General features: G+C 45.7%; 1 protein-coding gene across 1 annotated transcript in view; it reads right to left on the bottom strand.

The window, feature by feature from the left end:
* The window catches only part of Stx8 (syntaxin 8), a 251,618-nt gene that overhangs the window by 211,134 nt on the left and 19,002 nt on the right, over positions 1–21,482 (bottom strand). The gene's annotated exons all lie outside the window — the stretch shown is intronic.

Here is a 21,482-nt window from a genome sequence, read left to right as displayed (position 1 = left end):
TATCAACTGTAAACATGACACAGAGGAAAGACTTCCCAGTCTGACCTAATTCCCAGAGCTCCGCTGCGGCCCTGTCCCTGCTCATCTCTGAGTGGGTGTTCTTTCTTCACTGGTGTCAAAGGCCTGCCAGGAATGCACCTTAAGTATCCCAGTATGCCAAATGTCTACACGCCATTCTCCTCATGAGTGTTTCCACTCCACTTCACAGATGGCTGATATCATTAGGTAGTACTGTTCTACAGACAGCGGCCTTGGTAGAATCAAGATCAGACTCTGGAAGTCAGGGTGAAGAATGGCACATGATTAGGTAAAAAGAAACTGAGTGGCCAGCCCTGAAAGTATGTATACATACAGGTACCAATATGATAATATGGACTGAGCAGGCTGTATTTACATATTTAGGAATATATATATATTGCATTTACACACATATACATATGTGAAATAATAATTAAAGAAAAAGGTAAAGAATCTGGTGGGGATATATGGGAGAGGTTTAAGGAGGATTATTTGAATTTCAAAAAAAATTATGAAATAAATATGTTAAAAAAGGAAGCCCTTCAAAAAAGTAAAAATTAAAAAAAAAAAGGAAATCTATCAAACGAAAAATTTTTAAAAAGCAAGGCACATCTTCCGTCCCTTTACCCTGCAGGAAAACCATCACCAAGTTGAAGACTTTCTAAGGCATGGCTGCCCATGGCACTCCCCACAGGTGCTCTGCTGCCGTCTCACCTAAGAATCCTCAAGCAGTGAGCGTGTGCAAGGTCAAATTCACTCCTTTGCCCTATAGCCTGTCCCCCCCCAGTTCCTGATTCTGCTTAGCGAGCCAGACCTTCAGGGCACTGTGCTATCAGCCCTCTGCCGGGTCTCAGCAGTGACCAAGGTCTCCCTCAGAGATGGTTCCCAAGTTCCTGTCCGCACCCCCCTTTTACAGCCTAGGTGACCCTCCAGTCACCCTCATCCAATCATCTTATTTTCTGCTGCTAGAATGATTGAAGACTAAAGCCTCCCCGTATCATCTCCTGAGTTTACAACTTGACTCCCTGGAACTATAGGTTAAGTGTGAGCTTTAGAAGATGGTCCCATGGTCTCAGCTCCCAACATCCGCCTTCCATACCCTTCTGCTTGAGCCCTACATACTGCTCACTACCACTCAGACAAAGGCACAAACTTTCACACTCTCATGTTTTTGCATGAGTCTGGAGTGTCCCCACCCCCACCCCTCTGTCCATCTGGCAAAATTCTATTCATCCCTTAAGGCTCAACTCAAATGTCACTTCTGCTGCTGAGTCCTTCCTGATCCCCACTCCATCCCCCTTTCCTCAAATCAATCACTCGCAGGCGCTCCCATGGCACTCTGTTCACAACCTCTAACGTGACATTTATCAAGCAGGATTGTAGTTAGTTATTTACTCATCTGTCTCCCTTCCTAAATTATGAGCTCTGTGAGGAAAGAGGCCACAGGACAGTCATGTTTATATCCCCAACACCCAAAAGATGGAGCCCCGGAATATGCTGGAGAAGCAGCATTCAGGAAATGCTTACACAAACAGAGCTGGGAACCCACGGAGGGCTTTAGCTAGAGGGAGCCAAAATGAGAACTGTGCTTAACATTTTCGTCTTGAGAAATTAAAACAAAAACGTAATCAACAGCTACCTGCCTTCACGACTTAGCAGTGAAGACGGATGCTCTCAAGCAGATGGAGAGAATTACTTTGAAAGGGAAATCTGTCAGTAAAACACCTTCCAGCTCAACCTCACATTCTCAGTGACAAGTCAGGAGATCTCTGAAGTTAAAGAAAGGACATGCTAATTACTATGCTTCTGAGATGGAACAGGCTTGATTTTCCCTTTTCAATTACTGTGGATCAAACCCAGGGCTAGTCAAGCATTCCCACAGAGCTACAGCAACAACATCTCCTGTTGTCTTTTTTGAGCTGAAGCCAAACTGGCCTTGAATTCTTGGGCTCAAACAACCCTTTGGCTTCTACCTCTCCAGGTGCTGGGGGGAGAGGGGGTACAGGCCCACACAATGGATGGTGTGTGTGTGTGTCTTTGCTTTTTAATAAATCAATAATTTCTGTACATGTTCTTTGAAGGTAGACCTTATCTATAATAATACAAAACTAATAAACATGATAGTATATTAGAGTCCTGAAAATGTTTCATGATCACTTATAAGGACATAACATGATTGTACTTTCAGCATCCAAAGAAAATAGTGTATGTTATTAAATTATAATAACATGGGGGGGGGAGCACACAGATAATCCATCTCCCTGCTGACAAATTCAGTTGGAACCTGTCAGAGTTCACAGGGAGGGCATTCTTATCAACTGAACAGAGAGCTGAAAAGAAGTGAATTCCAAGAAGGAGCTTTTCTTAGCATTTCAAAAAGATGTCAACCCGACTAGGGAAAATGTTTGTTTTGTCTGGAAAAAAATATCAATGTTTGAGCATTCACAGACCACAGGGAGGTTTACAGTCGGGAGCAGTGAAGTTCTTTCTAGAGTGTCAGTGAACTGGGCTGTATCGACAAAGGTTTCTAGCTGGCCTTACCCACAGACGAGAAAACGCCCCTGTGGTATGAAAGGCCAATTCCTTTCTCAAAATGTTTCGTGTAGTTTTGCTCTGTGGATATAAAGATGCACAGAGGCTCAAATTTCAATCAGAAATGGACTCTGACATAATTCTTTAGAGACGCACTCTGGCAACAACGTGCAGACTGGATTACACTGACGGGGGGGGGGGGCTGCAGAGGTGGGGGGCCGAAGAGCTAGTGCGGCAACTGAGGTGGGTGGCCAAGGCGGTCAGGAGCGGGAAGGTGACAACAGGGAGCAGTGGGGACAGATAATTAGACACCCATTTAATGCCACCAGTCCAAGGGCGCAGTCTGGATGAAGGGGGTGAACATTTCCAAGTCCGCTTTCGTTGAATCAACACAACTTAGGGAAAAGGAAATGTCTCATTAGCATTCAGAGTTCAACACAGCTTCTGAAAACCACCCCCAAATCACACTGCTCATTCGAGACGAATGTGCTGGTGTGCCAGCACCAGGTGCTAATCATCTATGGGTGCCGGGTAGGTACTTCCTTCAGCCTGGTACGCCACACTGTCCTTGTTTGCCCTCTGTCCATGTACCTGCTCACACACTCATCCATCCCACAACTAATGGAAGCTCCTGTAGAGGACACTAACCTAGGGGCTGAGAAGTCAGCAGGACACATAACCCTGGTCTCACAAAGTGGACACACTAGGGATGGAGAATGCCCAATTCTGTGCCTAGCCCGAAGCTGATTCCCAAAATATTGTCATGGTTAATTTCAATAAGTAATCCCCAGTGAGTTCAAGCCCAGAATAAATAACTCATAGACAGACAATATTTCCTTACCTGTCATCAAAAGACAAGTCATCATAGTGCCCTCAAACCTACTGTAATCAACTAGTTTTCTGTTTTGTTTTGCTTTTGTTTTTCTTTTCCCCTTAGTGATGGGGATCAAACCCAGGGCCTTATGCATGTTAGGCGCCCACTCCACCATGGGGCCATATCTCTGATTGTTTCCCCCAGTTTTAAACCAATCCCATTGTTCTCCTGACGAACTGCTTGCCGAACTTAGCTGGGTGACTTGGGGGAACCGACACAGTCTAAGAAAGGGTATTTTTCCATTACTTTTCACACTTCAATACAGCCGCCATAACAACTGTGAAGTACAGTGCCGTTTTAAGATCATGATCTACGGTGGGAGGGCTCTGGCGGCCCATATACTAGACCTTCGGCTTCTTCCAGCCCAGCAATCTTCCCTAGTCTTTCTTTAAAATCCCATCAGTTGCCTTTTTAATATTAATAAAAAATTCCATATTAAATGAAAATCTTAACAGCTCACAGTAGAAGAGCCACACAGGGCATTGACAGGTCATCAGAGGACATTATTTTGGCCTCCAATCCAAATACTGGAAGTCAAAGTATTATCCCCGAGGAGAATCATCCCTGTAATCTAAAATCGGCACCAAAAGAAAGTGCTCTTTGAATGAATTGTTTGATCACCACAGGTACACAAAAACCTAAGCCTTCCGTTCGGAGTAGCAATCACAATACCAGCTTCATGGTGACTGAGCGCCTCCTGCTGGTCAGTGGGGGAAGTTCAGCTACAATAACGGGCCAACCGTCATTGTAAGCATTTGTGAGCCAACTCTGTACTTTATTAACACAAAACGTGTGCTTGTAAACACGGTTAGAAGTAGAAATGCGCAACAGTGACCAAGATGCTCACACAATATGAGGAGCCACATCTCTGTTCCTCGTTCACACAGTTCTTTATAACCCAACAGTTTCGTTATCTGGTGAGGGTCCAGATGAGATGAACAAGACGTGTTTTGCACTTAGGAATGTCACATGTCTAACATGTACAACTAACTCTGCCTCAACATTATCCTTCCCCCCCCCCCTTATTCAGAATGCTTGTTTCCACTCCATTACTTTAGAAACACTCAGTGGATTGTATACACCAGCTCCGTTCCAGGAACAAACACGCTAGGTGCAGTGTCACCAACTCCCTGGCTGGCAGGCAGCAGTGGTACAAATCTGTTTGGCAACCACTGTATAAGAATGCAAATATGGCACTAAAAGGCTAATTAAGGGTGTCAAATGGTGATGTATATACAATCAATACACACGGCCAAGGACCACCTACATGGCCATCATTGAGCCTCAACAGTTCAATTTTTATTGCACTGAACCAGCCAACTCCCGCCTAAAGATGCCAATTAGTGAGATGGAGGCCCATACGTTTAACCACGGTACCCTTTTGCTGTGGGGACACAACCCAGGAGTCTGTAAGGCACCTCGGGTGACTTTTTAAAATACCTTAATTTTATGTGCATTGGTGCGAGGGTGTCAGATCCCCTGGAACTGGAGTTACCAACAGTTGTGAGGTGCCACGTGGGTGCTGGGAATTGAACCTGGGTCCTCTGGAAGAGTAGCCAGTGCTCTTAACTGCTGAGCCATTTCTCTAGCCCCTCAGGTGACTTTATGCAACCAGATTTGCTGGACACCAATCTACAGACTGGTGCAAAAGCTACTGCTTCAGGGGCCATAGAATCCAGGAAAGCATGAAGTGGGCAGGGTGGCACACGCCTCTATCCCAGCACTTTGGAACCGAGGCAGGATTCTGCAAACCCGAGAACATACAGGTGAGCCCAGTGGCCAGCCAGGGTTATAGAGGGAGAGAGACCTGACTTAAAAAATACATTAAGAAGTTCAAAACGGAACGAGGTGCCTAGTGTATAGACTCCACTCATCTCTCAGGACTACTCAAGTCTCAAGTCTTCCAGTGCCTCCTCGGCCTCTTTCCTACTGCACCCTTCTAATTTCCTACACAGCCTTTAGGGCCCATGCCACACGATTCTGTACAACATCCTCTGCAGTGTGTTGTTCTCTGGTCACTTTGTGAAAAGACAGAAAGACCTTCGCACGGCATGCCATCGCCTCGTCTTCTGCCAACATCACTGAGAGCGAGCACTCAGTCCTGGCTACGGGGCGCTTTCCAGTTCACAAAGGGCCTTCGCATGTACCCGTCACATGTGAGCTTCACAAGCTGCAAGAGTCGTGGTCATCTTCATTTTACAGGAAATGAAATGGGAATTAAAACTCAAACCCAGGTTTTCTTATAATCATTTGTTTCCTTCACACGTGCGATGCTGACAATATGGTGCTATAGGGGTCCTACTGTCCCCAGGTGCCAACAGCAGGAGAAAGGACAAAGTACTGGAAGCCAGTGAGAAAAAGACAAACCACAACCCCTACAGGCAACGGTGGTGGGAAAGCAAGATCAAGAGAGACAGGAGACAAACCCAGAGCAAAGGATGCTGCCTCCCTCTCTCAAACTGGTTCGGCTCCGACACGGTAACATGAAACTCGGCATCTTCATCTGTAAACCCAACGAGAAAGCCTCCCTTGGCACCTCTGGAGACTGTGAAGGTAGACAAAGACTGACCGATGGACTGATCTGTCTACCTACTCACCTACCTACATTTTCATTTCTTAATTTGTATTTATTAAAAAATTGAACTTGGGAGACTGTGGAGATGGCTCATGAGGTAGAGTACTTGCCACACAAACATGAGGATCTTACTTCAATCCCTAGCAGCCATGTTAAAACAAACAAAAAAAACACAGGGTATTGCAGTACATGCCTATAATCTCAGTCCTGAGAGGGGGGTGGGGGGGTGGGGGGGAAGGACATGACTGAGGCAGGAGACTCCCTGGGGCTCCCTGGACAGGCATTCTAGCTGAATCAGTGAGATACAGGTTCAATGAGAGACCCTGTGTCAACAAAATGAGGTGGAGAGTGGTTGAGGACAACACCAGATATTGATCCATGACCTCCACATGCGCGCACTCACTCTCACTCACACACACACACACACACACACACACACACACACACACACACACACACGGGGGGGGGGGGAGAATGAGAAGAAAAGAGAAGAAAAGAGAGCAAAACTTGGAAAGTACTCAATATATTTAAAAAACAAAACAAGACAAAAAAAAAAACAGGCAATGAACTAAAATACAGTGTGCACAGTAACTCTTCTTTCTTCCTCCTGCTTTTTAATGGACTGAGATTTTTCTCCTTTTCAATTCCCAAATGACTTTTGTAATTTAAAATTAATACATGCAGCTGTAGAGATCTTTATTTTCCATGCCCAAAGTCATCACTACACCATTATAATACCAAGTACTGAAATGCAAAACAGACTTTTTTTTTTCACCCATAGATTAAGAAAACCCACCAAGTTCTGGGACACCCACTGATGACTAACAGGTTGGGAAACGGGCCCTCCCACACCCTGAAGGCAATGCAACTTTTAAGAAATACACAGGGCAGTTGGTTCCTTTAAACTCCCAACACGCATATCTTGGGGGTTCCGTGCTTTAAGAACAGAGGCCCAGTGCCCATAGCATTCGCCTCAGCCATGTATATAATCACAAAAAAGGAAACAAAACAACCCGACAACAACATATGGACAGTGGTTACAAGAATGGCTGCATGTTTATAACTGCAAAGTACTCACTGTTGCGTCGAGTGTGTTAACCCTATTGATTCAGAGGAACAACCAAACTTAAATGAAAACAGTAAATTACAGAGAAATATATATAACAATACTGTTTTCAGAAAAAAATACATTTCTAGCAATATACTTGTAAGTATAAACAACAGAAAGTGGGATCAAGAAAATTCTCCACCATTAACACTGCTGACTTTCGGAGTCTGGTGTCAGGGAAGGGAGAGACAATATTAACAACCACAGTATAACGGTGAGGTTTGGTATATCAGCTAAAAAAATACATTTAAAAAAGTGTGACAGCCTATGTGGAGACCATTAGGAAGACATATTGAAAACATTTCTCTTACTTAAAATCAAGAATATAAGAGCATCAGAGGCAGACCTGGTAACACATATGTACAATCCAGCACTTAGGAGGAAGAGGCAGGAGGATCAGGAACTCAAGGTTGTACTGTGGTTGTTAAGACCAGCCTGAGCTACTTGAGACTCTGAAGAGGGGGAGGAGAAGAACAGGGAGAAAGGGAGGAAGGGAGAGAGAAAGGAAAATGAGAAGAAGGGGAGCAGAAGGGGGTTCAGGGTGTGTGTGTGTGTGTGTGTGTCAATTTTTCCAAGGGGAAAAAAGCAATGAATGAAAAAGATACCTAAGTAAAAAAAACCAACCAAATAAACAAAAGACCAGCAATAAGCAGACTGGGCCTGGAGCAGAGTCTGGAGCCCATGAAGGAAGACATGAAAGTGACCGGCAGGCTGGCAGTCCACACAGAGGGAGGGAAAGGCTAGGGCGGGAGCAGGAGGTAGTGCGACTGCTTTCCTAGCATTCAGGAAGCACAGACAGTGTCCGAATTCTCTCCTTGCTCTGAGGGAAGGAAGCAAAGGGAAGCTGGGTGTGCTTCCTCTTCTGCTGACTTATATCCCCACCATGTGTTCTGCTCAGGACGTCGTTTTCTGCTTACATATATATGTATGTGTTAGAGCACGTATGTGAACCTGTGTGTGTGTATTATAATTTGTATTTATACACACATTTAATTCAAGTAGAACATAAAATGAAAGACTGTAAGCATATAGGTCAAAAATACTGCAGTGAATACCTTCAATTAACTGCTACTGGGGCAAGAACCAGCAGCATCCAAATCCCAGAAGCCACTTCACTGACCTATGTACTGAGTGTGGTGGGGGCAGCAAACACGGCAACTCTGCACACGGAGAGCAGAGAGGAGCCTCCGGCAGTCGGGTCTCCAACTTCCATCGTACTGGGGCAGGATTTCTTGTTTCTGCTTGCATCTCATACTCCGGGCTAGCTGGCCTGCAAGCTTCCAGAAGATTCTCCCAGCTCCACCCTCCATCTCGCTGTACTTGAGTCTTGAGATTACAGATGTGCAACACCACATCTGGCTTTTTACATGGGTTCCCAAGATCAATCTTAGGTCATCAGCCTTGCATGGCAAGCGCTTTTACCCGATGAGCAGTCTCTCTGGCCCAGAAGCCCCTGTTTGTTCCATTCCGTTCACTTCTTCCTCCAAAAGGAACCACTTACTTTTGTGACTCATAACACTATAAATTTCACCTTTATAGGAATGGCAGCATACATGTGTACTCCTGTGTCTGGCTTATGTCACTCAGCATGTTTGTGAGATCCATCCACAGTGTGGTGTGCACCTGTAGACAGTTCATCTGTAGCCGCTGTGTAATATCAATGTCTGAATACACCATTATACTACAGAGAACACTGACTGGGATGTTTCCAACAGGAACGTTTTAAGAATGGCCCTGCCGTAAACATTCTTCCCGGGTCTGTGGGACAGTTCCATTTGAGTGGGCGCACAGTTTCTAGAGAGACTGTACTTAAGCAGTCCCGCCAATAGTATATGAGAATTCCAGCAACTCCACATGCTAGAAACATTCGATAAGCCTGGCATTGTATCTGAGCTGCTCTGGTAGGTATAGTGGTATGATATCATGATTACAGTCTGCGATTTCCTGACTAACAAAAGCCTTTGCATACATTCATCACAGTCCAAGAGACTTTACATCCTCTGCTACTGCCTTTCTAAGGGACCATCTGCCTTGGAGGCTCTTTATTTATGGTCAATAGAGTTCCCATATCAGATGAGTATCTGAAGATACTGACTTCCACTCCAGTTTGTCTTAACTCTTGGTATTTTCTTTGAAAAACAGATTTTTTTCCTTTTTTCTTTATGTTTATTTGTTTGTTTCGAGATAGGGTTTCTCTGTATAGCCCTGGCTGTCCTGGAACTCACTCTGCAAATCAGACTGGCCTCAAACTCAGAGATCTACCTGCTTCTGCCTACCGAGTGCTGGGATTATAGGTATGCACCACCACCACTGGGCTTTTTTTTGGGGGGGGGAGAATAGGGGTGGGGGAAGCAGATTTAGTAGTGGCTTTGAAATCTGTGTCTATTCCATGGTCATTGTGTGACCTTACTTTTAGGTCCACAATCCCTTTGGAATGGCTTGTTACTTGGGTGACAGCAGAGGGCAAGACTCCTTTCTCCCCATGTGGACATCAGTTGACCTCATGCCATTCCCCGAAAAAGCCACCCTTCCACTGCATTGTGTCACCTCTAGGGCAAGTGAGGGGACAACCTGTGTGTGGGACTGACCCTAAGCACCCTGTGCTGTTCTCCTGGTCCACTTGTCTGTCCGTGTGTGACACCCTGCTGCAGCCGGACTTCAACACTGCCGCTGTGTCTTCTCTTCAATGCGGCCTTGGTTTGGCTGGGTTCTTCGGACTGTCATATAAACTGTGACAGAAGCCAGCTTGTCACGTGACAACACAGAAACAAAAATCCGGATGGGGACTCTAAGTGGGTTTGCTCTGGATATACAACCCAATCTAGGAAGGAAGCTGGCCTCTTACTCACACTGACCTTTTTAGTTTCTGAACACATCCAGCCCTCTACTGGATTTTCCTTAGCTTCTCTAGCTGATGTTTTATGGTATTTGGTGTGAAGTTCTCATTAGGTTTATGCCCACATATTTCAAGTAATTGGGGGCGGGGGTTGTGTGGTTGGGTGTTTTGCCTGTTTGTATATCTGTGCACCAACTGTGAGCCCAATGCCTCTGGAGGCCAGGAGAGGGCGTCGGATCCTCTGGAACTGGAATTACAGATGGTTGTGAGCCACCATGTGGGTGCTGGGACTCAAACCCAGGTCCTCTGGAAGAGCAGCTAGTGAGTGCTCTTAACTGCTGAGCCATCTCACCAGCCTCTGTTTTAAGTTATTTTAATGAACTTCGCTGCAGGGCAGTTAGAGGGCTAATACAGAGCCTTGTGGGTTATAGGCAGGAACCCTGCTACTGAGCTACACCCCTTGCTCAGTTATTTTAAATAGCAAAAAGAAGAGCAACTTTCAACGTTGCAGATTTTTGTTGTTGCTCTGTGGCCTGTAAAACCTTGAGAAAGCCCCAGGTTGCTGCTTCTAACCACCTCCTGACACACTGCTTTCTTAGATTCCCCATGTAATAATGGATACATCAATGACTTGATCAATGACCTGGAGCTGCAACAACTAAAAGTCCTTCAAAGTTCCGGGTCTTTGGTTTCACTGCTTGATCAATCATCCAAATGGATAAGGTCTCCTCATTGTTAGCCTTCCTTTGGAAGTCAACTTGACCTTGTGGGGGAAAAACTAACCCAGAGTAATGACTACAGAGAACCCTTCAAGCAACAAACAGTCTCAGAAGTACATACAGAAGCTAACCGCTGCAGACAGTTACTCTGCCACGTTCAGAGTTGGCTGCAGGACGTCAAGAGCGACTTTAAACTCTGCTTCATCCTCTCTTCAAGGCAAAAAAAGGTAACACACAATTCAGAGTGCAAAGTACACTCTGTGTGAGAAGCAGAGGTTAGAGACGGGAGCCTGGAGGCATGTGTGCAGCCCCATGTGCAGAATCTCTCCAAAAGGACACCCAGTGTTCAAAGTGGCTGCCCCAGGGAGAAACAGGAAAGTGTGTCGGGGCTGGGAACCTTCATTTTCATGGAGAGTTCTTTCTACAGCTTGACTTTTTGTCACAACACAGTGCTTTCAATTCCACATGTAAATCTAGAAGTGATGCAAACATATAAGCAATAGTATATATTTTAAAATAGTCTTCAAAAACAAATATTCCATTAAATTATCATAAGCCACCTCAATATCCCAGAGTTTCAACATTCTGGTCTAATAATCTCAACCAAACTGCTTATTTCAAAAGGGTCCCAAGGACGAGGCTGTGGCTCAGGGGTGAAGCATTTGTCTAGCAAACCTAAGGCCTTGGGTTCGAGCTCTGGTACAAGGGAGTGGAAACTATGAGTCATGAAAAGTACTTTGCCGAATGACGTATGCAATTTTCCTCCCCAGGAAAACATGGTCCCTAGCTGGGGCAGTAGCTCTGTGGCACAGTGCACTGCCTAGTGTGTGCAAGGCCCTGGACATGATTCCCAAGGGCCCAAGGCAAAATAACAAAACTGTTCACCATGTGCACTGCGTGGCTAATGTCAGACCACTGGTTACTACAGAACAACAAGAACAGGTATCCTAGGGGCAGGATGGAACTTAACTGGCTAAGTACTTGCCTAGCACATACAAAGCCATACAAAATTCCCAGAAGAGCATAAAAAACTAGGCATGGTCACATACACCTGTCATCCCAGCACTCAGGAGGCAGAGATCAGGAGTCCCAAGGCCATTATCGGCTACAGAGCAAGTAAGGCCCAAACTACATGATACCCTGTCCTGAAACAAAAGCAAAACAGAGGTACCGATCAAGGTATGTCCCAGATTTTTAAGCCCCTCCCTTTTTTCAAATACTCCTTTTTACTGTAATATTGTATCAGTCCATGCACCAAATTAATCCATTATATTTCTCCCACTTCTGAAGACAAAGTCAGAAACTGCTATTTCTCAAAACAGAGTTAAACAAGAATTAACACCCAATGCACAAGACCAGCTGTCCAAAGAAGAAACTAGCACTATGAAACTGTGTGTGTGTGTGTGTGTCTGACTGTACATGTGCATATGTGTGTGTATATGAGTGTGATTGTGTTTGTGCATGTGTGGGCATGTCTGCATGTATGTGTGTGCACATTACATGTCAGGGGTGCACATGTATGAGTGTGTTACAAGTGTGCATGTTGCATTGTACAAGTATTCATCACCTCTTGAGGAAGAGGTGGAAAGTGGAAACAGCCCAGCTTCTTATAAAGACAAATTTGGGGTGAAAAGTAAGGATCTAGCCAACAGATTTTAGTCTAAATACAATAACCCAAAGGCCAGTGAGCTACCACTTCTCCAGGACAGAGCAGCAGGAAATAAAAGTTCCTTCTGAGGCCAAAGATCGGGGATGAGCCTCTGGCTCTTCGGGAAACTTCATGTGGTTGAGAGCTGTTCCCAGGGAGCTAGGGAGAACACCCCGGAGCCACCAGAGTCCACTAATCCAGCATCCTCCCATTCCTTCCCATTTTCAGAACATCAACCCTGGTCAAGGCTCCTCCCCTGGAGAACATGACTGTCTTCATTTTCAGTTCAGAACAGCATCTACCAATCCAACCACAGCAATCTGGAGCCTTCCTGGGTTCTGTGTAATGGCTCACGGGATACAGCCGACTCTCTTTCGGGTTTAAGCTGAAGCTAATTGTGAAGCTCCCAGGAAGTGGTTTGTGACTCTTGCACTGGAGAGAGGACTCAGTGGCTAAAAGCACTTACTGCTCTTGCAGAGGAGCCGAGTTCAGTTCCCAGCGTCCATGTTAGTGATCTCACAGCTACCTGTGTATAACTCCATGGATCTAACACCCTCCGGCCTGCATGGGTTCCTGTTCACACATGGTACACGTAAAATCATCCAGGCACATACACATAAAACCTAACTAAATTTTTTTTTTTTAAATAATAAAAAGTAGGGAATAAGGTGATGGCTCCCTGGGTAAAATGTTGGTCATGGATCGTGAAGACTGGAGTTCAGATCCCCAGCACCCATATCAATGCCAGACAGGTCTGGGATTCACCTTTAATCCCAGTGCTTACTAGGCAGAGACGGGACGGAGAGGGACACACACACACACACACCCCTAGAAAATATAAGAATTAACAGAAAAACTACTAACAACAGAATTAAGAAAGTGCCCGTGGTATTAGCAGCAGACATAAGGTATCAAAGGCTTGCATGCAAACGATCACAAACCATAACTGAACAAATATCGAGTGTAAACCACAACAGAAAGATGAAGTGAGCAAGCACAGGCTCACCAGGAGCTGTAACCTTCTCTAGAGGGAATACTGCAAAAGCCCAGGAACACGGCTGGAAGGAACGAAGGGGGTCTCTGTGCTGAGGAGGGGAATTCAGCACCGAGGATGGGATTCCAAAATTTAACAGAATCTCAGAGAAAAGGAAAAGAGTTCTTTCCTCCCTTTGGGTCAGATCAGCGGATTGTAAAGTTTATTTAAAAATGAAGACATAGGGGCGGCCATGACGGCTCAGCAGATACAGGCTCCTGCGGCCAAGCCTTAAGACCTGAGTTCAATCCTCAGGGCCCACAGGGTGGAAAGAGAGGACCCATGCCTGACCGTGGTTCTCTGACCTCCACACATGCACCATGGCATGCATGCGCACGCGCACACCAACAAATAAAAAGGCAATTCTAAAAAAGCAAAGCCTTTTTAAAAGTTGCTTGATGACAGGCAACAAGCCCCACTTATTGCGTGCTGACCCTCCCTGGAAGCATCAGCGTCTGCAGAGCCGGCCCCACCAGCAGAAAGAACAGAGGTGGCTCCCAGGAACTTGTCACATAACAAAGCCACCACCTCCACCCTGAAAAGCTGCAGCCAGACACAAACACAGGACGGCCAAGTTAGAGAAGAGCGGGGTTCGAACTCTCTATCAGTAAATGCCAAATAAGCCAGACACTTAACAGTTACAATTCTTTTAAGATTATCATTATTAATTATTATTACTATTGTGTATATAATGCGGCCAGAGGACACTCTGCAGGGTCAGTTCACGCCTTCCTTCCACTTTTATGTGGATTCCAGGCTCAAACTCAGGTTGTCAGGTTGTCAAACTGACGGATGCTTTATCCACTGAGCCATCTTACCAGCTCACTTGTTTTTAAATACTAAACCGCATTTCGTTAGACCTTGGGTCATATAACTCCATGGAATATTGCATGCAACTCTACTAAGAGTATAATAAAACTCTATTGCTTTGGAGAAGAATGCAAAACAACAACTCTCCTTGGGGAAGCTAAGTGCATAGGCTAACAGGTGCAGGAACTGAGGGTACAAGTCTAAACTGGTTCTAACCCGCTGGGTGACAATTTCCAAATTATGGTATGTTTGTATGACAAAATATACTAAGACTAAAAAAATCACACACAAAAAAACCCCCACAAATCTCCTGAATGGGAAAAAAATCTAAGATACATAATCAGGTATAAGAAGTTATTGTCAGCCAGGCAGTGGTGGTGCACATCTTTAATCTCAGCACTCAAGAGGCAGAGGCAGGTAGATCTCTGTGAGTTCGAGGGCAGCCTGGGCTACAGAGTGAGTTCCAGGAAAGGTGCAAAGCTACACAGAGAAACCCTGTCTCGAAAACAAACAACAACAACAACAAAGTTACTGTCAAATGAAATATATAATATGCTCCCACCTGTATGAGAGATGGTAGATAATAAGAGCATATAGTCCTGTTTATTGGTATAAGCTTCAGAGAATCCTAGAAGGATATGCAAAAACAGTTATTACTTTGTGTGAGAGTAGGAGACAGAAGGAGAAGACCTTCCCTGAATCCTGGTAGATGAATATTTTCCTCGTGCAAAGTATCTTCTTCCTCTCCTATGGCTCTGCCCGGAGTGCGGCTAGAAGCTGCTGCATCCATCTGGAAACCATGAGAGGATTCCGGCTGAAAGGAGGGGGACACTCGGAGCAAGGCGAAGGAGACAAGCCTAAGGACGGCAGCAGCAGGCGGCTGAACTGGCCCGCGTTCTAATGTGGAGCCTCCTACATGGGACGGTTTTCTTTAAGCGGCTTTGGTAGCATTATGTTCCCTGTGGCCGAGAGAATCCTAACTGCTAGACCAGCAGAGTGAACCAAACTCATGTCCTCTGTGGGCACCTGAATTCACATGCAAACGTGTGATTTCATTTTCTTGTAAACAGCCTAATTTCATTCAACTTATGGCTTACAGTGTTTTGATATATTCTACTCACCCATAGCCACCTAGGCTGATTCCCAAACACAGCCACATGCACAGTGCTGAGATAAACTTAGGTATGCAAGCACCTAGTGTATGGCCGATTGATTCCTCTGGGTATGTACTGAAGGAGGGTACCACGGGATCAAATGGTGGCTCTATTTTTGTTGTTGTTTGGGGCACCTCTATAATGCTGTCCACGACAGCTGGAGTCATCTACCTCCCCCCAGCAGTTCCTCCCATCCTTGTTCTGTGTGCTTTCCAGATGGCAGCCATTAGGGTGAGCCTGAGTCTTAAGAATTTGATTTGCATCCCCCTGAGAACTAAGGATGAAGAACCTTCTTTTCTTCATGTTCGCTAATCAGTTGCCTTTTCTTAACGGGACTATTAACTATTAGTTCTTTCAGTATTTACATCTCTGTCAGAAGAAAAGCTGGTAGGTTCTCTCCCATTCTGTAGGCTGCACCATCACGGTCTCCCTTCCTGTGTGGGAGCTGTTTGTTTCTTTATTTGGGTGCTAGGAGCTGAACCAGGACTTCAGACTCTTATCCACACACCCAGCCACCACCAGCCCCTTATTTCAATGCGTTCCCCCTTGTCAAATTGTGCTATCTCTAAGCTATTGGAGTCCTATTTACAAAGTCCTGCCTATGCCTATATCTTGAAATGTTTTCTTCTAGATGACTCAGAGTTTGGGTTCTAAAAGTTTTCGATCCATTTTTAATTGATTTTTGGGCCGGGTGAGAGACAGACATCTAGCTTCTGTCTTTGAAAGGTGGGTATCCAGTTCTCCTAGCACCATTTGTCGAAGAGGCTGTCTTTTCTCGGGGTGGAGAATCAGATGGCTACAGCTGTGTGGGTCTGCTTCTGGACCCTCTATTCTGCTCCACGGGTCCGTGTGTCAGTTTCCGGGCAGGTCCCATGCTGGTTTGCTGGTGTGGCTCTGGAACCTAGGTCTGATATTGATACTCTGCTGACTGCTGCCTAGAACAGCAGCAGGACTGCATACTTATCTATCATCCCTCAAAATAACCAGGGAGGCACAGACAAAGTACACACTTCCTCCAGCCCCAGTTCAGTATCTTACCGAGCATCCATAGGCATTACAGTCCCCAGCTTCCCTCACAGGAGGGTCGGAGCCACCTGACTACCTCTGGCCAATGGGCAGAGTGTAAGCTATCTGCAGGTCAGATCATTGAAGAGGGTGTAAATGCTCCACATTCTCCCTCTTCTCCATCCACAGGGCACATGGAGACCTTGTGTTATAACAGCACAGCCCTGTGATTAGATGACCTGGACCTCTGAGTCGCTGTTTGAATGAACAAGTCAGCGGAATAGGAAGAAAGCACTTGTGTGAACGAACACACCTGATATTCCCCTCTGTTTAGTTCCCAAAGCATTCTATCACATCTTGGATCGGCTTTTCGATGAACAAAAATTTGCTGTGTTAAAGTGCGCCTGCTGTATACTCCACTCTAGGATAGGTCTTTGAGGAGACACACAGGGAAGCAGAGGGGTGTTCTTTCATTCAGCAGAAACTCTTTAAGCACTGTGTACTCTTTGATCCCTGTCATCAGGATACTTAAAATCCCCATCAGGAGACAAAATGCACACTTGCTAGGGGAAAGGCGGATGATGAGTGCTGAACCTGTGGCCTTGCCAGCTCAACAGACGTCCCACCGACACAAGTGCGATGCGCTTGTCTGCCGAGTTCACTCTACCGTGGGTTTCTAACTTCCTACCATGGTGTGTGTCATGTCACTGGATGGACACCCAAGGGGGCAGCTCACTGGACTGTGCCCCACTAGGCTACAGAAAGTAGGTGCTCTCTGCCTGTGCCTGCTTCAGGCTGCCACATGCCCAGGAGCAAGGATGGCACCGGGCACACACTAGGCATCGTGTGCTTTATCCTGGCATTCTTGCATCCTTACCCACTGTTTCTTACACTGCCAGGAACTTCAGTGTTCTTAGCTGCCCTTTGGAACCCTGGGCCTGTCTACCCTGGGTTTACTTAAACAGAAAAAAGCAAAGCCTCACTGAGGTCAGCACACCCTTCCAGAAAAGCTAGGGGGCTACCATATTTCTGGGCATAAATAAAAGGGGAAAATGTTCAGTTTACACACTGTCTGAGCCAGCTAGTGAAGTGAGTGCATATTCCTTAGCAACTTCCTACTGACTGATGTGTTAGCATCAGTACTATAAAGCTTAAGAAAGCAATGTACTATTGGGTACAAATCCTTCTTACAAGCCTTTAAACTGATATAAAACATTCCATGATCAAAATGAGAGCCAGGATATATTTTTCCAACCTGGGCAGGTTCACTCCTCCTTGGGCAACCTGGAGGTCCCCCACTACCAGGTCACCATAATGACGCCAAACTTAATGCAGACACTTGATTGGCAATAGCATACTCAGCCCAGAACTCCTGGACTCCAGCAATTCTCCTGTCTCAGCCTCCTAAGCAGTTGGGACTACAAGTATGTGCCATCATGCCCTGCAAGAAAGGTTTCATTCATTCATATATATATATATATATATATATATATATATATATATATATATATATATATATTTTTTTTTTTTTTTTTTTTGCTTTGTTTTGTTTTTTGTTTTTTGAGACAGGGTTTCTCTGTGGAGTTTTGGTGCCTGTCCTGGATCTCGCTCTGTAGACCAGGCTGGCCTCGAATTCAGAGATCCGCCTGGCTCTGCCTCCCAAGTGCTGGGATTAAAGGCGTGCACCACCACCACCCGGCAAAAGTTTATATTTTTAATGTAAGATTTAATGTAATTTTTCTTGTGCATACTTGGGCTGCCCACACAGTGATAGAATACATACTATATGGTCCATACATTTTTCAGTAGCTCAAGAGAAAAGTGTATGTCTAAAATTAAGGTGCTTGCACTCGAAGAAAACATGACATTTCGCTATCACTGCCTTTTGATTCTAGACGGCAGCCATCTTGTAAGTATCCCCTTCCAGACATAAAACTACCAACACAAACCCCAAATAACTTCCTATTCCCCATAATCCTCTGTATGGTTGGTGGTGTGAAGATTTAAGCTCAGCCAATTAGCCACCCACGACAGTCGAGTTAATCGCATAATCTCAGAGACGGTCCCGGCGCAGTGGAGTATGCGGTGATTCTCCTTTCTCTTCACAAAGCTCTAGCTAATTGTGAGGCTCGCGCAATGCTCCAGACGCAAAGGGCAGCGGCCTTTCAAGTCAGCAGCTGTGCCGGTGCCCAACGCCTTCCGGGGACACTGTTGCACAGAGGCTTCTTTAACAACTGCCCAAATACCTAAATTAGCCAACCATGGCTGATTTAGACCCAGGCTTACTGCTCTAGAGTAATGATGGGTAATCGGCGAGGTAAAAATGAAGACTCTGTCACATGATGGCTACACATTCAATTATGTGATCAGCAAATTAATGTCTGCTTAAAGGAAGTGTTAATCCAAACTGACATTTGACAATATGCTTCTCTCCTTAATAAGCTCTGTCTGTGAAGAGGAGAAAGGAGAGGGGCACAGTAGGAGACTCCTGGGAATGAGGGACAGGGGGTTCACAAAGCACATAGCAGCAGGGAACTGCGGCTTCAGCATCCCTTCACTCACGCGATACCCTTAAGGTTTCTACATCAGCAATGGTGCCATCTCCCTGCCTAGGCAGGGCAAGGCAACCGACCTGGGAGGTCATTTTCATGACCCTGCAGCTGAGTTCCCAGGGACTTTCCTGATAATATTGTGGAGTAGCTTCTATCTGGTATGCATTTTCTTACTGGCTGGATCTTCCCAGACTGTCTACAGGACTTGCACTTTTTGTACAGGTGGCACAGAAATACTCTCCTGCTAAGGTGGGCACCATCGAGCTAGCTAACCCCAGCCTAACAATGATTTGCCAAGGAAGTAAAATTGCTTCCTAATCCTCTACCATTCTCTTTCCTTTGTGTTTCTTCATCTCCAATGATTTTATGTTTTCATGGTCACTGGCACCTATTTGCCACATTGATTTCTTACACAAGCTGGGGGTCATGTTCTGTGAAATGGGCCACCCCTTCTTGATAGTGCTTATGTACTTTTTTTTGGTTTTTCGAGACAGGGTTTCTCTGTGTAGCTTTGCGCCTTTCCTGGAACTCGCTTTGGACTTTTTAAACACAACTTCTCTGGAAGCTTACTGAATGGAAAACTGCATGCGTGCATGTGAGCATGTGTGCATTGCCCTTGGCTCTATCAGCCAGTGACCTTAAATGTTGCAACCTCAGGAGTTCATTTACTGATGCTTCCGCTTCTTCTCGGTCTGGTCTCCCAACCATTTACCAACAAACTAACAGGTACTTACTTCAGGTCTCAGTGGATCAACCTTAATACACGAGACCAATAGGAGCCGGTCCTAACGACAGGAATTCAAAAGTCCTCAGGCAGAGGCAAGTGGATCTCTCTGAGTTCGAGGCCAGCCTGGGCTACAGAGTGAGTTCCAGGACAGGCTCCAAAGCTACAAAGAGAAACCCTGTCTTGAAAAACAAAAAACAAAACAAACAAAACAAAACAAAATGGTAAAAATAAAATTTTAAATAAAATTAAATGGTAAAAATAATTTTTTTCCTTTTTTTTTTTTTTTTTTTTTTGAGACAGGATTTCTCTGTGTAACAGCCCTGGCCATCCTGGAACTCACTTTGTAGACCAGGCTGACCTCAAACTCACAGAGATCCATCTACTTCTGCCTCCCGAGTGCTCGGATTAAAGGTGTGTGCTACCACCACCTGGCTAAACAAACCTTTAAAAAAAAAAAAAGGTTTTATATCTAAAATCCAGCCTCTCCAACAGACTGATGACCCCTCCTGCCTCCTTCTGAAGGTAATGCTGTAAAGAGCAGCGTCTGGTGCCTAGAAAGCAAACAGAATATTGTGTGTGCCATTACTGTATTCTCTGACAGGAGACAGAGGGTCTAACCTGTTACCTCCTAGATACCTCATGGAGCTTCCCCAGCCTCGCTGCCATCCAGACCTGGGTGAGCGCATGGCAGACACCTGCACTTTCCCCTTTTCCTTCTGTTTTCGGTGAGCCTTTTGGGTGGCTCTGATGCACAGTGCCACAGTTATGAATAAATGATGCAGAGCTATTAGATATGGTGGCACAGGTGCTTAATCCCAGCACTCCAGAAGGCAGAGGAAGGAGGCCAGCCTGGCCTACATAGAGTTCCAGGTCTTCGGGGACTACAGTCAGACTCTGGCTCAGAAAAATCGGGGGAGGGGAGGGCACAAAGCAGTAATTTTCAAATCACGCAAGACCCTGCGAAAACAGATACTAATCCACAAGCTGGGACCTGTGATTCTGAATGTTAACCTGTGACCAAGGTGCTGCCACTCATGCTCTGACATAGATTAGAGATACAGGGGCACAGAGATGCTGAGACATGAAGATGCAGGGACATGGAGAAGCAGAGATGCAGAAGCAAAGAGACACAGAGACAAAGAGACACTGAGACAAAGAGACACGGAGACAAAGAGACCCAGAGACACTGAGACAAAGAGACACCGGACCACATCCACCATGATGACATTGGGCTCCTTGGCCACCATTCTACATGAAACACATCTCCCACCAACTGCCTCTACTAACTTCTTGTTGAGATGGTGTCTGCCTCTGTGGCCCAGGCTGGCCGGCAAACCCCAGGGCTGCTCTTCTCCTAAGTGCAGAGATTACGGGAGTGAGAAACTCTGCCCGGCCTGTTCTCTTCCTCACAGTCAGACTCTTATTGGAAGATGCCATTTCTTCTCACCGTGAATTCCTCTGCTTACCTGTCTTGGTTGGCCCACCTGGATCAACGTCTGCATCACTTCACCCCCTTGCAGCTACAGGACTGAATCCTGCTGGAGAGCACTGAAGAGCCTAAGCTGGCCCCACAAGCTTCTGCCTGCATTTGAAAGCCTTGCCCAGGTACCACGCCTCATTCCCTAACCCAAGCTTTCGTCCTTCACAAAACCTACTTAACTTCACCTAGCTTCCTCCATTTTGTAAATTCTGTCTGACACCTCAGCTTGCCTGCTCCTGAAGGGCTGCTCCCCTCCAGCTCATCCTAGGACAGTGCTTTGCAAGCCTGGCTGTTTATGACAATCACCTGGGACCCCACCTCGACCCGCCCGCACTTGGAGTGAAGTTTGAGGTGGGGCCTGGCAGTGTGGCCCTTGGGAAGCTACATCATTCCTAAGAACTAAGCAGAAAG

This window comes from Peromyscus eremicus, chromosome 8a (genome assembly GCF_949786415.1).
Source record: "Peromyscus eremicus chromosome 8a, PerEre_H2_v1, whole genome shotgun sequence".
Lineage (NCBI taxonomy): Eukaryota > Metazoa > Chordata > Mammalia > Rodentia > Cricetidae > Peromyscus > Peromyscus eremicus.
The sequence above is the reverse complement of the archived record's forward strand: the minus strand, read 5'-3'. Positions and strand labels throughout refer to the sequence as shown.